This window comes from Camelus bactrianus, chromosome 3 (assembly GCF_048773025.1).
Source record: "Camelus bactrianus isolate YW-2024 breed Bactrian camel chromosome 3, ASM4877302v1, whole genome shotgun sequence".
Classification (NCBI taxonomy): Eukaryota; Metazoa; Chordata; class Mammalia; order Artiodactyla; family Camelidae; genus Camelus; species Camelus bactrianus.
Genome location: NC_133541.1, coordinates 158558226 through 158576012, shown reverse-complemented (window position 1 = coordinate 158576012; position 17787 = coordinate 158558226). Strand labels below are relative to the sequence as shown.

Genomic DNA, 17787 nt, shown 5'->3' with positions numbered 1-17787 from the left:
CTTTGCCACATCCTTTAAAAAGGGAAAATGACTGAGACCTTTTTGATGCCTCCGTGTCCTTTCTGCCATCATCAATTATTTGCCCTCTCAGGGTGACCAGTGAAGAACTGGACCCCATATGAAATGCACTCAGATGGAAGAGCTTTTAAAGTTATTTTAAGAAGTTTGTAAGACCCTGTCTATGCCTCACACAGGTGGTCATCCATCACTTCTCACCGGTGTGGACGTACCACCTGAAATCACTCCTTTCTGCTTTTTAAAATCCCTTCATCTAATCCAGGCTTTTCAACAGCAAAGAAGCACCTCAACCACAGACACTGGACAGCTTTTCACCAAACGGACTCGAACAGCCCATTGTACTATCTGGAAATCCTTTTCTTCTATTAAAACCACTTCCAGGTACTTCATCATTTTCTGATTGGTGGACTTGGCCTCTGACTGGCCTACTCAGAGAGCTCCCAGCCTCACATGCGGGGGTGGGAGAGGACCCTGCTGTTGGGGGAAATCAGTGAGGAAGGCGGACATACTCCCGCCAGGTCTGCAAGGGTAGAATTGCCACAACGTGTTCAGAAATTATACCGTCATCACCCCTGGGCTCCCATGGACTTGTTTCACATTAACCAAACTCATGACACACTGATGAAAGAAAACCAGAAACTTAACTTATTAATGTAACAGAAGACGTGAAACTATGAACCAGACTGAAATATCAGAGTTCAACCATGAGTACATTTTCTCAATGGCCTAATCACGGGGAGGCAGTCACATGGCAAGCATGGACAGAAACAGAGCAGGAAGGGTTTCTAGATTAACTCAATGGACTAAATTTCTGTTATAAGAACTGATCTACTGCCTGGAAAACAAATAACGCCAATCACGATGCACTCTCTGTGGACAGTGGCCAATACATGACTATGAGCATCTGTGTAACTCTCTTTTCCCTGTCCTTTCTGGGCTAAAATATGCACAGAGGTACAAAGATTCAGGGATGCAGATAACACTAAACACCCAAAGCCCATCTCTGGGAGCCTCAAACCAGTAAGCCAGGGTTTAAATACCAGCTCTGCCACTTACTATTTCTGTGATTTTGGCCAACTTACCCTCTGTGTGCCTCAATTTCCACACTGTAAAACTGGGATAACAATCAAACCTTCCTTACTCGCTTATTGAGAAGATTGAAGGATTCATTTCTGTAAAACTCTCAGAAAAGAATGTAGCACATTTTGGGTGTTCAACAAATGTCAACTTAATATCAAAGTGATTTACAAGTCTCCCTTCTAATCATCTTATGTGTTTCCTGGCTAGTATAAGTCCCAAAGAAAATCCTTATTACTCCTTTTATAAACTCTTGGGGAGGACCCTTATCTTCCATCCCACCACCTGTTTAAACCGAGGGACGGAATGCCTACTAACCACTCCTCTGGGCCATGGAGAGTGCTTCTCCATTCACACCCCTGGCCCCTGGCCAACAGCTAGCCCTCGTCACACTAACAGAGTGAGGTGTGAGTCCGGGGAGACAAGCAGGGCATTTGAAACCCTTCCTTTCCCTCCAGTGTTGATCACCATTGGGAAGCACTTGGGATGCTCGGCTTCATGACAGGACAGCTTTGTGCATGAACGGGCAGGTCCTCTCAAGGGAAGGCTCGCTATGTCACAGAGCTACATGGGACAGGGTGAGTCTCTAATTCTGGGACACAGTATCATGACACGCATTTTCCCACAGCCCTGAAGTTCATGGAGAACGTGGCTTCATCAGTAACAAAGAAGACATTTATCGCCTGCCTACTCTTTTGTGTCATCTCTCAGTTGGCTGCTGGAGACAACATGTGTATAAGTATTGGATCCCTTTAAGCCCCAAAATATATGAAGTAACAAAGAATTCTGTGGCTTAACATTGGTTCAGGGCGACTGTGTAACAGTTCTGACTCTGCTGATGCTTAATTATGGGTATAGGAACTAAGGAACCTCCTCAAATATCTTTCAGCATAAAACCAGCTTTTCTTATTTTCCTGTTTCTTAGTAATTGCCAAAGACTCTCAAATGATGGCTTCACACAAAAAAGCAGCTAAAGTTTATGAGCCCTCTTGACATACCCACAGTGGTAAACACTTTACATAATTTCTAATTCTCACAATTCTACAAAGAGATATGAATGTCCCCATCTCACAGACAAGGGAAAAACTCAGAGCAAACTGACTCAGGCTCACGTGGCTCAGTGGCAGCACGTGCATGCAAACCCAACTCAAAAATCTACACCCCTTCGTATATGTACCAAACCTCCTACCACCAATTAACACACAGCGGCGGAGTCAATACTCAGGGAACTCAATACACTTTTCAGCTTTAAGGTGCTCCAGAGGCCGCTTCTAGCTGTTTTATAAAATCCCGGCTCACTGACTTCTAACACTGGAAGAAAAGACCGATTTTGCCATTGTTTGCACAGCAAGTCTGAAATGTTCACAGCGAGATGACAGAATAAGTCTAAGACATAAGCAGAATAATTTTTCCAGGTAGACAGACATAATGGACATTGTGCTATTCTGAAGCACTAAGCAACGGAATCAAAACAAAATAACATTTGTTAAGCCTTCTTTTGCAAAAGGAATATTAAGACGGTTAGAAGTTGCAACAGCGCCACCTATGGCTAAAATGACCTTCCAGGTTGCCGGGAAAGATGCAACACAAAAATTGCCTGTAGGATCAGAAAAGAGAATCAGATAACTAAAAGCTTATGTAGCACATACTGCACTTTGCTTCGGGGGAAGGGAAGGGTATTCAGTATTTAATCTGATATTGCTAATACTCCTGAATATAAACAAAAGACATAGGTTCATGGAAACTCATCTTAGAAGAGGAAAGAATCCAGTCCAGCCACTTCATTTTACAGGAGGGGAAACTGAGACATGGGTTCTGTCCTGCAATCGGCAGCAAAGCTCTCCCAGGCCTCATGTCTTGCACTGTAGCATAAACCAACAGATCTGTACTAGGCCTATATTCATAAAAGTCACGTTTGTATTTTTCCAACAGTAGGTTATCTAAGTATCTTGCAAAATAATTCTCAAAGAGCCAGGATATCATACAAGATTGATGAAATACAAAAACATTTATTTACATAATAAAACAGCATGAGCTTTATTCTATTAAAAAAGTGACTTGTTAAATCAATGTTTTGATATTTTAACCTGTTAAGAGTGCAGGAAAAAAAATCAAAATTTTGCTTAATCACAAAAGAGAGAAGCTTATTCCCTGAAAATGATCAATGTGGATTTTACTAAACTTAATGAATCTGGTCAGAATTCCACGAATTTAAATGTCTGTGTGGATGGTTAAACGGCAACATGAATTCTGAGTTGTAACAATACATATTCTGTGTAAATAATATTCAAGGTCGTCTGATTAAGGCAATTTAACTAGTCCCTGTCTCACTAGTATGATACAGATTTCATTAAAACTTCATACTACACTAAAAAAAAAAAAAAGAATCCTTGTTACTTTAAACCATATTCAAATATATCATATATATAAATATTATAAATATTGTATATGCATCAGAAATAAGCGACACTCTTTAGTATTCAGAGTTGATCCTTCTAAAATATCTGTCATTCTGACAGCATATTTTTATTAAGCACCTCTTGGGTTCTTTGTATACAAGGCGTCTAACTCTCACAGTCAGACAAGTTAAACGATATTACTCAAATTTCACAAATAAGGAAATGTACTTAAGCCATGAAAACAACTTACATATTCACCATCAGGAAAGAAAAGACTAAAGATTTTACTTATAATATTCACTGACAATCTTGTCTTCCATATTAAGACTACATAAAACCAATTCAGTCTTTGTAAGTATTTCTGTCAATAAGGGCCACTAGAGAAAAACAAGTAACATCATTAACAGTGGTTGGACTTTCAAAGCCCACTTCTCTTTGGCACTATAATTGTTTTTAATGTTTTGTTTTTTGTGCTAACAGACCACTAAATTAAAAAAATTAACTTTTTAGGTAATTACCTGAGAATTAAACATTTGTGAAAATGTACAATTTTAATTTATGACACTCTGTCTCACATTCTCACTGGTGTCTCTCCTTTGAAGTCCTCATAAGGCTGAGATCACTAAAATCGGCCATTTATGGAGTCACAGCAGTTCAGGTAGCCACTCAACGGGAGGCTGATTAGAGGAGCAATTAAGAATGCATCCTGTGCAGCCTGCGTTCCAGCACCGAGCTAGCCAACGCCAGCTGGGTGTGATTTAGGACAAGCTGCTCCATCTCTCAATCCCTCAGCTGCAAAAAAGGAGACACTGATACCTACCCTCAAACACCTGCTATGAAGTAAAACATGAGGAAAGCATTTTAGTGTTAGGTAGGTGTCCACTCAGAGCGAGTTTGGTCATTATGATGATGAGGATGGCTGTTAATAAATTAAGCTAGACCAAAAAGGAGAAATCACCTTAAAGGAGAAACATTTTAATTCAATCAGCATTTCCTTTTGGATGGATTGCAGAATGTTCTATTGATGTTTTTAATAAACCAAGTTTTGTCCATTAATTATAGATTTACAGGTTCATGGACAAGTCTCCAGAAAAAGAATTAGAGGCCTCTAACCTCTGAATACTAAGAAAGTAAATTAAAAAAAAAAATCATTTGGGAGATTATACCTCATTTGGGAGAGTATGTGCTTAGCATGCATGAGGCCCTCAGTTCAGTCCCCATAAACTCCATTTAAAAACTTTCTTTTTTAAGAAATGGAGAATTAAAGCAAAAAGATGGAGGAATACAGAATACTTTAGAGACTCATCTCAGATTTAAGATGGGGAGAAAACATCCATTTCTCAGAGGAAATCTTGAGAACTATGTAAACAGTATCTGAGATGTCTAGTCTTCTAACATTATTCATGAATTCATATTACCAAGTCTTAAAACTACCTGATAACCCACAGAGGTGATACTGATCGTAACACCTGCCAACACGGATCGAGCTCCCGCTAGGACTGCTCTGTTCTGACATCTCTGCTCCTGAGGCCTGACCAGGCTGAGAGCACTAAATTCGGTCATTCATGAGCATCTCGTGTAAGTCCTCCATGTGTGCTTCTAACTCTCCCCTCACCAGCCCCTCTGAGGGAAGCACTGTTATCATCATCCCCACCTGCAGATAAGGCCACTGAGGCACAGAGACTAAACCCTTTCCAGGTCACATTGGCATTAAAGGACGTCTGTATTTCTGCTGTTTTGCTTTTGACAAAGTAATCTGAGATATCAATTCAAGGGAGACTGTTAAATAGTCAAGTCTGTCAGGTCTTCACCTCAAAGAGCAGATACTATAAATTCCTGATGTAGGATGAGGCTGCCGCCACAAACTGACTCAGCTTGAAATTAATATCCAAGGTGAAGCAGCGGATTCACGTAAATATTCACGACTGTCAACTCCGCTCACGGGTCTGGGCCCTTCACTGCCTGAACGGGGGTGAAATCCCCACCCGTGTCAGGGAGGGACTCGCAGCTCTTCCGGGACTCACCCAGGATTCACGGGCTGTTTCCCCCCACAGGCTGTCCTCAACGATTAAAAAGCTCTCAAGATTTTTACACCATGCAAAACTGAAAGACATTTCTGCAGATGGAGCACTTTCTCAGACTTAAAACTTTTTTGCCTACACTCAGCAAGGGGCAAAAAAAAAAAAGAAACATGACTCTACAAAGTCTCTGACCCTCACCACTCACGGGAGTAGAACGGCCACAGCAGCAGATGAGTCTTCTCATTGCACGATGAGAACAAAATAAAGCCGCCCCAACAACAGGCACTCCCAGAGACAGAGCTCAGCAGTCTTCTGCACACTCACAGTTGTGCAGCCCTCACCACCATCTATTTCCTGAACACTTCATCACCCCAGAAGAAACCTCCTGTCACTAACAGTCACTCCCTAATCCCCCTCCACCCAGCCCCTTTCAACCATCACCTGCTCTCTGCCTCTGCATGTGCCTTTTCTGGGCATTTCAGATCACTGAAATCAACAATATGTGGCCGTTTGTGTCTGCTTCCTTTCACTTAAAATGCTGTTTTCAAGGCTTGTCCATTTTGAAGTGGTATCAGCATCTCTCTCTCTCTTTTTTTTTGAAACCGTTAAAGTTTATTAGAAGGTAGTAAGTACTATCAAAAAGAGTACGGTGGAGCATAAGTGATTGGGTTTCAAAGGGAAAAGTGCGGGTTGAACAGTCAGGGAGGAGTTCCCAGAACAGGTGGCCTTTTTCATTTTCCTCTTTATTTGTTTTTTCTTTTTTATTCACTCTTACATGTGAATAATGTTCCACAACATGGAGATACTACATTCTGTTCTTCCATTCAGCAGCTATTTTTAGACGAAGTCCAGTAGAATGAGTGTAAGAAGTGACTATCATGGATGGCATTTAAGCAAAGGGCAAGACGTGCTTTCAAAAAACAAGCCAACAAACAGAGGCACAAGGAAATTCAGTGCGTTTCTGAGCAAAGAGCATGCTTGCTTCGGCAGGACTACCGTGCAGGGCTGGGGCCGATACTGGCAAGAATCACGGTGAGGGAGTCACCTGAGAAAACTCCCCACTGCAAGCAGCTCAGCCAATTCTCCCTCACCCTGTATTGTTAGAGCCATGTTTCTAGGTTACTCTTATTTCAAGTAATAGTACTTTAACTGCACATCTGATCATCTGCCTCAGACCACATTACCTAGAAGCCACAGAAAATCATTCACTGACCGGAGCAGCTCCAGGACATAACGGTGATGGATCAGGGAGTCCAGCAGCATTCCAGCCTGCAGGCACAAACCCCACATGTGCCCTGGTGATGTCCGGAAAATAAAATGCATGGAAATATCTCATTGCTGGTACACGACATCTGCCCTCAAATTGCCCCAAAATCATGCTGGCAAAGCACTACTCAAACTTTTCACTCCAAAAAAAAAAAAAAAAGCTAAGAAGGCAAATTTAGGCCCTTCCATTAAAAACCAGCAACCATCACTGCCAGTATCTGAGCTGGAATTCTCCTGACTTCAAAAACCACCGCGCAGTTACTTTTCAAACGTGAAAGTCATATATGTATTCCACGTAGATGATATTACAGTAGGATTTTTCTTTTCAAAATTTCCAGTTGCAACATTAGCACAAGAAAGTTTATGTTTCAGCTTTAAAAAAATCAATTATCCTCCACTTTCTTAATTTTGAACCTATTATTATTTTATAAAGGGAGCTATGCTGCATATTATAAACCAACTGTTTGGTTTCTGCAAATAAGACCTTTATGACCTCACTATTTCAGAGCAAACTTTAATGATGTTTTGAGAGGTGGGGCCTGGGGCGCTCACTAACAGCTTTTTAAATACTGACAAGTATGTGCTCTTAAGTAATGCAAAGGCTCTAACTCTACACTAGCTCAGAAAGCAAAGAAACTGCACCAAAGAATTACTTTAACATTTTAATATATTCCTATTGTTTTGAATATTAAAGTTCTTAAAAGATATGATTTTTTTGAGAAAGCCAACAGCTGTATTAAATTTCCTCTCACCAAGAAAGCAATCTTTATCAAGAATAAAAACCCCTATAGAAATTGAAATGACGGGATGTTTCTAGCTAAGTGAACATGCAGATCAGAACACAAACCTAAATCCTATCAGATCTCACTCGAACGAGCTCAACAAAGTCCTGGGCTACCCTGGAACTTAGCTCTTCTTTTCCAAAAGTTGGCTGAGCTAAGATCATCACACAAGGCAGGGAAGGAAAGAAGAGGAAAGTCCACCTGGCAGCCTCCATCTGTTTTCTTCCAGCCAAAAGTCGCCTCTAGGGTCGCCCTGCTAACAAGCCCTCCCCATAAGGAAATCCGGCATCCACACTGCCCCTGCCGTCCCCAAGCAGTCCCGACGCCTCTCTCCCAGCCTGTGAATGTTCTTCTAATGACCCCCCCTGTTGGTGGCACCCTTCCCCTCTTCCCTGCTACACACACACACACACACACAGCCACAGCAGTCTTCCCAAATCACAAATTTGATTACATCACCCCCACTTCAAACCCTTCAGAGGCTCCCTGGTGGAATTCTAGCACCACCCCAGACACTGCTTGCCCAGCCTCACCTCAGTACACAGGTCCCCAGTAACCTCAGGGGCCCCCTGACTTGCTCCTACTCCCCACTTGTCTCCAGGCTCATTTTGACTGTTTCCCAAGGAAGCCTTCCCTCCTTCCAACTACCAAAATTTGTTCCTCTATTCCTAGAACATTCTAGGCTAAGTCAACTTCTGACAATGCTAAGCTCACAAGAAGCAAATACATTTTGCTTACTAATGTGGGTCCACCCTCTCTCCCCTAGACACAAAGAAGTGCACGTGTTATGAATAAATGAATGACGGGGTGGGTCTCAAAGGGACAGACATACCTACTCTCACCCGTCCCTACCCTTGTGTCTGTAGAATATCAGAAGAAAAACCAGAATTACCTTTACTGAGGGTCACTTTCTGATGACACCCTTCACTGACTACTGTGTCAGTTCTAGTAAAACCCAAGCTCTTCCAAAGCCCTCCATCCCGGACTCTCTCCAGTGTCCTCACCAGCAGGGGCACCTTCCACCCTGGACCACACAGGGCACTCTCCCCGTTTCCCCACGCCAAAAGCCTCCAGGCATCTGCCCGGGCTGCACCTGCCACCTGAGCCACATTCTTGACTACTTCTCCTGGCTGACACTCTGTCCTCACAAATGAATATAGAGTCCATTTCTTCCAGGAAGTCCTCTCTGATAATGTCCTTTAGGTCTTGGTTGGGCTTCATCTATAGCAGCAGTACATGGTGACCAACTGGGTGTTTGCCCGCTCCTTTGAGACCACGAACTCTTGGGGGCCACGTGGGAAGGAGTGAGAGATTACAAGAGGGGTGCGGGAAGCAAAAAGCAAAAATCACAGCCCAAGTCCCAAATTCAAAGATACTTTCTCAGGAAAAATTATAAACAATTTCACACGTGTGCAATTTGGCTACTGTTTTTGTGGCTTGTGGACAGCAAGAACTTGGTGTTCTAGTCCAAAACCCAGATTACATGCAAAGAAATGTATATATTCATATCCAAAGGAAACCAGAGCTGCTCAAAAACAGTTTGCAGTTAGAATTGAAAGGAACTTTGATAAAGGCAATCTCTCTCTCTCTCTTCCTTCTTTTCTGGCATCATATAATTTTAGAAGTATTTGCGTGACCAAGAGATGGCTACAGCCCGTGATTCTTCACTGCAGTGTTTGGGGCTGAGGAAGCCCAGATTACATTCACTGCATAAAGGCAATCACACCAACACACTGAAAGTTGCCGTGGTGGTGAAGCTGATGTTCCAAAGCAGGCAACCTTACTCTGTAAGAGAACTCTAAATAGAAAGTAAGAATTGCAATGTTCTGTACTCAATTTCATTCGACATATGGGTCATTAACTGATAGAATATCTTCACTAATGTAACCCAAAAATAAATTGTCAAAGTCGATTTTCTTCATCTGACCGTTTTATGCTAACTTTGGATATCAAACCCTCACTCCATATGGAAAGCTCAGGCCTACGCTGCAGCAGTTACATCCCGTGGAAGAAAGTCGATCAAGGGAGAACTGGAGAGTTTCCCTTCAGATGCTGCTAAGTCTGGTTTTGCACCGGTACGTCATTTGCAACCACGTCAGCGTCAAAGGAGTAAGACCTTACCTCTGTGGGGCGAAAAGCACTGCGGTGCTTCTGAACCATCAAAGAACACTGAGCTTTGTGAAACAGTCCTGAGGCACTTAAATCGTATTTTTTATGAAAGGCTCAAAAACTGACCCAATTCACCAATCCAGGTACAACAGGGAGGTACCGGAATTAGTAGAGAGAACATGCCCTTGAAGTCTGACAAGACCCTGCTTGAATCCTGCTACAGCATTTACTAGCCGCTAAACGGACCAATCCCTTAAGCCCTCTGAGAAGGCTTCCCAATCCGCAAAAGGGGGCTGCCACCGCCAACCTGGGAGGCATGGATGAGAATGCAACACGCAAGTAGAGCTGCCGACTGGTACCTGACACGGGGCCTGACTAGCTTCCCTCCGCTGCCCTTCTTCCCCTTTAAACTTGCACTGTTCACCCTGGTAAGGATCAAACCCCTGGAAAAGACTGCCCGAATCTTCTGTGTATCCCTGAATACATGCATTACCCTTAGGAGGCCAGAAAAACAACTGCCTCCTACCCAGTCACTATCAATGTTCTTAAGAGTCTGGGTATTTTTAACTCAATTTTTCAGGGAGACTATTCCAGAACTTTGCACGCACCATTCTCCAGGTTGACTCCCCTCCCAGTGCCCATCTCTTCTCACCTCAGATCCTCTGTCTGATTGCCTTCTGTTCATTGGAAAGCGAGTCCAGTAGGGTGGCGACTCCCAAGGACGCCCTCCCTCCCTCACAGGTGAGTGTGACTACTTTCTCCCCACTCCAACTTGAGCTTCTTAGAAGTCTACCTTCCCGGACCCTGCAGACTCTGCAACTTCCCAAGACACACACGTGGCCACGACCCTCCTTTCAGATTTCTTCCAGGCTGGCCCTGCCCAACCCCCGGCCCCTTAAGGATAAATGGCATTAGTCTGAAAATCGCAAATGCCGCAGACTGACACACCAAAGCTGCATGATCTGGGCTTTCCTCCAACCCAGGCACAGCCCTGCCCCGCCTCAGCCTCAGCCTGCAGCTCTCAAGATGATCTAATTCACATGCGCGGCTGTGAACACCAGCTAAGGATGACGACTCGCAACGTGTATCTCTAGTCCGGCTCCTTCACCTGAGCCCCAGGGCCATAGACCCGTGTGCCTCTTTGAAGTCCTAACTTGGATGACAAATGGCATCTTAAAAATGCCTCATGTCCGCCATTTACTCTGGAATTCGATTCCTGGCAGGTACCTCCCAGACACCCCATTTTAGTAACAGCCCCAACACACACCTATGTGTTTGAAGTCACATTCAATTTCCACTGTTCCCTCCCCCAAGCCCTGCCCTGGAATCAGTCCTGTTATATCCGTCACTAAGCCCATCTCAAGTCTGGTTCTGCAGGGACCACGGCCGGAACTCCACAAGTTCACAGCATGGAGCACTGAGTCACAGTCCTCCAAAGGGTTCTCCCTGGAGGGGGAGGCATCTCCTGCCACTGGTCACCTCAGAAGGCACTGTATTCTCACAAAGGAGGCCCAGGAGAAGGGACTCAAGGTTCTCCCGTGGTCTGAGATTTGAAGGGCCCGAGGTTTGGGGGAGCTCCTAATTAGCAGACACAGTTGTCAGTAAGCAGACGAGGATGGAGGAACCCAGGCCAGGCTGTTCTCACTCCGACTCCTGGGCTCTCGGGAGCCACGGGAAAGGCCTGTGTCCAGGGCATAGCCCGGCCATCACAGATCCCAGCCTGCATTTGCCAACCCGGACAGACTAGAATCCTTCTACTTGCAACATTTACTTCTGATCTGTTCCCCACCCACAATGTGATGGACTCCTTCAGATATTCTCTCCTGTCTGAAGCGAGACAAATTCAGTGAAAAATGAAGTGTCCACATTTGGACCAGTGCATGAAAGGAGAAACAAGGCCTCATGGTCAGCATGATGGTGGTGGCCAAACACTTTCACCGGGTGAGATGAACCATGGTGGGGGTGAGAATCCAAGGTCCTAGGTCGGCCAAAGCATATTCCTTCACAATTGACTGGGGTGTTGGAGACTCACTACCGCAAACTAACGACAAGGCCGACAGAGGTGGACGTCAGCTGCAACAGACACGGAGTCAGCTATTTACTGCCAACATGGGTTAAAAGTAAAGGCCGGTGCAGGGAGGCCTGCACGGCTGCTGAGGCAAACCACAGACCCGGCTCTGAATGCCCACTGGCTGGAGCAGGGTGGAAGCTACGGTCCCCTTTAGCAGTCCCTATGTCCACCAGATCCAGGTGAGCCAGCTACTTAGGAGAAGGACATGTTGTCCTGATACTCAGATAAACCAGCCTCGTAAAGGGAACAAAAGAGTGGCATGGATTTTAGACCAACTTCTGCCTCTTTGTGAAGGCAAAGTAAAGTAAATGGCACGGGAAGTAAAATGCAAAAAAAAAAAAAAAAATTAAATAACAAAACGGTGACTGCTTCCTCCAACAGCTGCTCACCCCCGAGCCTGCCACTTCCTCACCAGTGACCGCCGGCCAGGCAGCGCCGTCACGCGCGTCACACAGCGACAGCCAGGAACCGAGTGCCAAGCACGTTTGTGTAAAAGAAGGAATGTAGCAAGATGCTGCAGAATTTGACTTTACAAGTTTAAATACTCCATGAAAAACATCCCTCAGCAGCCGCCTAAATGAATTCGCATCTCACTTCTTCAAAACAATCAAACAAATTTAATAAGGGCGCATTTGTCACCAAATATAAGGAGGACCAAACTGGTTCCTTAAAGCAAGGATTTTAAGAGGTAACAAACACCAGTGGGTGATGTGCTAAAAAAAATAGAAAATAAAAAGATGACAAGGATAATACCTGGATTAAGGCAGCTGTTAAGTTTTTGCTTTTTAAAGCGATGGAGACAGCACGGAGGGCGATCTAGCAATTTCCAATGCAGGGTGTGCACAGCCCACATTTTCAGACGCAACAACATGCTCACAGGGCAGTACAAGAGAAAAAGGAATAAAGAAAAAGGAAAAGAGGAACAAGAGAAAATTAGAAACACACAAGAACAAAAATGACTTTGACAGCACGTACAAGAATTTACGTGAGTGTGTGAGGCCAGGGACGCGGGGATGGTGAGACCCACCCCTCACCTCCTGCTCCAGGGAGAGCAGGGGCCTGAGGGGAGCGGCGCTGCCGGGGGACCCCAACGTGGTCAGCGCCCCTAACCAAAACTCCACATACATGGGTCTATACAGGTCTTAAGCTACAAATTGTGGTCACATTTCAGGCTGGACAATTTTACGCACTTCCACCAAGAGTAGCAGGAGAGAATTAGGCTCTGTTCCTGCACCAAAGCATTGTTTAAAAAATTAATGTCTGCGGAATAGTAAAAGCAACAATGGAGTAAAAGTTACTGGAGGAGAACCTGCTTGACCCTAGCTCACAGGCCGCGTTATCTCACTGACGTTAAAATGCTGGCTGAGACCTTACGGTACCAAAACAGACAGATGCACCAGGAGGGAGGTTTAATGCGCTGCTATATTTTGATGTCGGGAGCCATGCCTGATACACGAGGTTCTGGGTAAACAATGGTGACAGTGTCAACCACTATGGGCTAAGCACACATCCAGCTACTCCGCCAAATCCCAAGGGCAGACTTCAAAAGGCAAAAACAAGTTGGCATTCTCTGGTGGGTCTGCAGAGTCAGAGCCAAGCAGTTGCTGAGCAAAAATGTCACCAGTGCCTCCTATGACAAAAGAGGAGGCACTGGCCTGGGGCTGGGGCAGGGCTCTAGGCTTCCACTGCTCACTAATCAATCTGTCCAGGGGAGAACGTGATCTCTGCGTATGTTGCACCTATACACCTACCTTGACTGACGCCTGGGGGCTCAGCAGGTGGTGACATGTGTGGTGAATGGAGCCAGCCTCGGTGTAGCACAGTGCTGGCAGCTATGCCCTCAGCAGTGCCCAGGCTCCTAAACCTGACACCTCATCTACAAGGAGCAGAAGGGGAGTGCGGGCATGAAGATCACAGGGCCCTGTGAGGACAAGTACAGGCCATGACATGCCTTGCCCCTTCCTTAAGCCATAGAGTTATGTCCGGGCGGAACAGAAAATTCATCCAGAGCCCGCTAGGCACCTCACACACGTGGGGGACTCGGGTCCCCTGTGCCTATCACTCACAGGGCTGGTCTGGACATTCTTTTTATCAATTCTCTGGCATCTTCTCCTCCAACTTACCAATAACCAGAAAGTAGAATCTGATCTTAGTTAATTTCAAGAATCACAGAGCACCGCCTCCACAGTGGGCCCGGCAGCCGTGCCAGGTCCTCCGACCGTCACCTGTCAGACCGCCATGAGTACTCTCCAGACTCAAGGCCTGAGGCCGTAGGCCGTGGGCACACAGCTTCCCTCACTCTCCCCAGCAAAGGGGGACCACCTCTCGGCAAAGGCATGTCACACTCTTCTGCACGAAGGACAGCACTATAGATACACGGGGAAACAGAGCAGATTGTGGGGGGGGTAGGCAGCCCAGAAGAGCTCGTCTGTAATTCCGAGACAAAGTGGGGCCGTTGACTTAATCACAGGGACAAAGTGAGGATGAACATTTCCCTGCTCTTTCCCATACTCCGTGATACGCCTTTCCCTGCATAAGGAGTTCATTCGGAGGTCCCTGGCGGTGATTCTGATGTCCTAACATGGCATGCTGGCTGTCGGGCAGGAAGAGAGGGCCTGAGCCGAACAGGTGCTGGGCCTGGGAGGCAGGAGACACCGGCTCCAGCCCCAGCTCAACCAGCGCCTCGTTCTGCCTCTCGGGATTCAGCATCTCATCTACAAGCAAAGGGATGAGACTATCTAAAGACAGGCTGCCCAACATAAATGAAATGAGAGCCATGTAAAGAAAGTTTCCCAGTTGCCACATTTAAAACGGTAAACAAAGAAACAAACCAACAAACAAAAAACAAATACTAGAAAATGATTTTAAGAACAAATCTTAACCTACTGTATGTAAAATACTATCATTTTGACATGTAATCAATATAGGAAGTGATAAGATAGTTTACATTCTTTTTACTAGACAAGTCTCAGCGTCTGATGTTCATTTGACCTACAGCAAATCTCAGCTCAGAGCAGCCTCCTCCCCAGCTCTCCTAGCATCAGTGGCTGTGGCTACTCTATTGGTCAGCAACTCCAGGGGTCCCACCAGGGTCCTGGCTGAAAAGCTGCAGTAAGTGTCCACAATAACCCTAAAAGGATCTCTCTGAAACAAAGGCGGATTCACTTTTAAATGTCTGTAAAGCGGCGGGCTGCACCTCCCTCCACCCTTGGCTACAAGAGAGTCCTCTTCCTTGCTGATCACTTTCTGGATGTAGGGAAGAAACCCGGCACACAGCCAGGGTGGACTGGCCTCCAGGTAAACTTACCTGCTTTCTGTGTCCAGTCCCATGATGTCCTCCTTCTCAAATGGGATGCAGAGAAGGAGGATCTTGTCCCCAGAATTGTCGGATGCACCGTCCAGCCACTTGGACTTGGGCAAGATGAAGAGTGACTCAGTGAAGTCGTCGATCCTCTTCTCCACCACCATGCAGTCCTCGTAAATTGAAGGCCACTTCGGTGCGCGGCTGCTCGGCCACCTCCCCATGCAGCAGAAAGTCAAAGAGCTGAGAGTCATAGAGCGTGGTGCCATACAGCTCCTCTGCACGTGGAGCTTTTCGAAGCCTTGGCTGAGAGGCATTCAGTAATGATGACAAGGCCCAAGACCTTGCGGTGGGTCTGGAAGTCGCTCCACCCATTCTTGGGCGCATAGTGGTGCCTGTAGTGGATACAGTTTGCCCACTGGGAGCTGCACGGACTGATCTGACTCACCAAGGTGATTCACTTATAGATGCAAAAGAAATTCTCCTCTGAGATGATCCCCACGTGTTCGACCACCACGGGGAAAGTCTGGTGTTCCTCAGCACACTGCACGTAGTCAGGGATGCTCATGCTGCAGGCCCTGACGAGAGGGGAGAGGAGATTGAGGTACATACTGTACTGTGGGCTGCAGGTCCATCTGGGTTGCGATGACCTGGTGTGTACCAACCAGAAGGCAAGGGAAGCTCAAGTAAATCCGGAGGTACAGTTTGTCCTCAGAGTCTTCAAATGGCTACCGTAGCTCGGATCACATTACCCAGCTTTTGGTCTAGGCTTCCTGCCCTGCAGAGAAGGGTCATTTCTTGTTTTCTGTTTCCAAGCACCTACCAAGGCCCTGATGCAAAGTCACTGCTGAAAAATGCTGAATAAGGAAGTGAACAAAGGAAGTGCTTTCCCCAACCTCCTTCAGCAGAATATAAAGAAAAGGACTACAGTGGGATCAAAAGATCTGGTTTTCTATCCAATTTATTTGAACTCCTAAGCTTCAGAATAATGGATAAGAAAACTTGCCTTGGGGAGAAGGGTACAGTTCAGTGGTAGAGCACGTGCTTAGCATGTACGAGGTCCTGGGTTCAAACACCAGTACCTCATTTTAAAAAATGAAACAAATAAATAAACCTAATTACCCTCCTGAAAAAATATTTTTTAATTCAAAATTCAAAAAAAACCTTGCAATTGACACAACATTGTAAACTTGACTATACTTCAATTAAAAAAAAAATCTTTGTCTTACATGAAAATATCTGGATTACAGAAGTTTGCAAATGTAAAATGCCTAGGATACCACCTGCATAAAAAGGGGTGACTGTAAAATTTAGTATCGCTCCTTTATGAGCTATATTTCCTTTGGGGGGGTTATAACTTCTTAGAGCTAATTTTCTCAGATTAAAAAATATAAACATTACCTGATTCTCAGGACTGCTGAAGAATCAGATAACCCTATGAAAGCATCTGACCCACAGAGGTTACTCAATAATATTTGTTGAATGAATGAATAAACCAGCAAAGTGAATGCTGCTCCCTGCCACAGACCATCATAATGGTACTGCCTGGAAATCCCAAGCCCACGTTCCACCCGTCTCGACACTAACCATGTGGGTGACCTGGTCAGGCCTGTGTGATTCTCTAAGCCCCAGTTTAATCGTGAATAAAATTAGGGCAATAAAACAAACCTCAAATTGTTAGTGAGTCAGTAATGAATTGTACCCCAAACTTTCAAGTTGGAACCATTAAGGAAAACTATACAAAGGGTCCATAGGCCCTCTCCATATTATCTCTTACAACTACATGGGAATCTACATTATATCTCAAAATAAAAAGTCTAATTTTTTAAAGAGGCTATTGAGGTTAAATGAGCTCACTGTCTCAAATAAGGAACACAAAGCACAAATAGGACAATGCCCAGCACATGAGATACACTCAGTTAACATTCCCACTCAACCCATTGGTCCCTCCAACTTCAGAGCAAGAGGATGGGTCCTCGTGGCAAGAGGCCACTGCACCTGAAGCTAACAAAACTAATGGTGCCCACTTCCAAGAGCTCCTGTCATCACCCTTGTTCTAATTTTCTATTGGTAATTTTTTTCTTTTTATTAAATAGAAACTCCCAATTGCATAGCCTTCACCTGACTAGACATCATGATGGCAGCCCTTCAAAACCTGACCACAGAGATCATGATGGCAGCCCTTCTTGTTGAAACAATAAAATGAAAATCCATTTCCACAAGACCTCTGTGTAAATCTACTAGGGAACTTAATCCTGGACTGAGGAAGAGGACTGGGGAGGAGGGGGCAATCAGGCGCACAGAAAACTATGGGCCACCTGTCCCACGATGGACTTTAGACTCAACCCTCACCCTCCAGGAAATTCAAAATACACACCGACAGAGTGCTATGGACAAGATTTTTTTTTTTTAAACAAATCCCTGAATCCCTAGCAGGTCTTATTTCTACCGAAACACAAATGGATTATGTGTATAATGTTTCACAAAAGCCCTAAAATATTATCACGCCAACTTGACACATCAAGAAAAACTGAGGTAGAGAAGTTTATCACATTGTACATGATTAGAGAGAGGCCACGTCAGACACCGTATTTAAATCCAAGCCACTGCTCCAGTGCTCACACTAGAAAGTGTGACATACTGCACCTTTCCTGCCCTCTCCCTGCAATAAATCTCTGAAGAGTATTTTCTGTGCCACCTGGAATCACAATCACATCAATTTTCCACAAAGTGCTATGTCACT

At 45.0% G+C, this 17787-nt stretch overlaps 1 long non-coding RNA gene across 1 annotated transcript in view; it reads right to left on the bottom strand.

Annotated features, from left to right (window-relative positions):
• Positions 1 to 17721, bottom strand: part of LOC141577210 (uncharacterized) — a 59197-nt gene extending 41476 nt beyond the window's left edge. Inside the window, exon 1 of the long non-coding RNA XR_012506025.1 lies at positions 15051 to 17721. This is a non-coding gene — a long non-coding RNA (uncharacterized LOC141577210). The remainder of the gene's footprint in view (positions 1 to 15050) is intronic.
• Between the last annotated feature and the right edge of the window lie 66 nt (positions 17722 to 17787).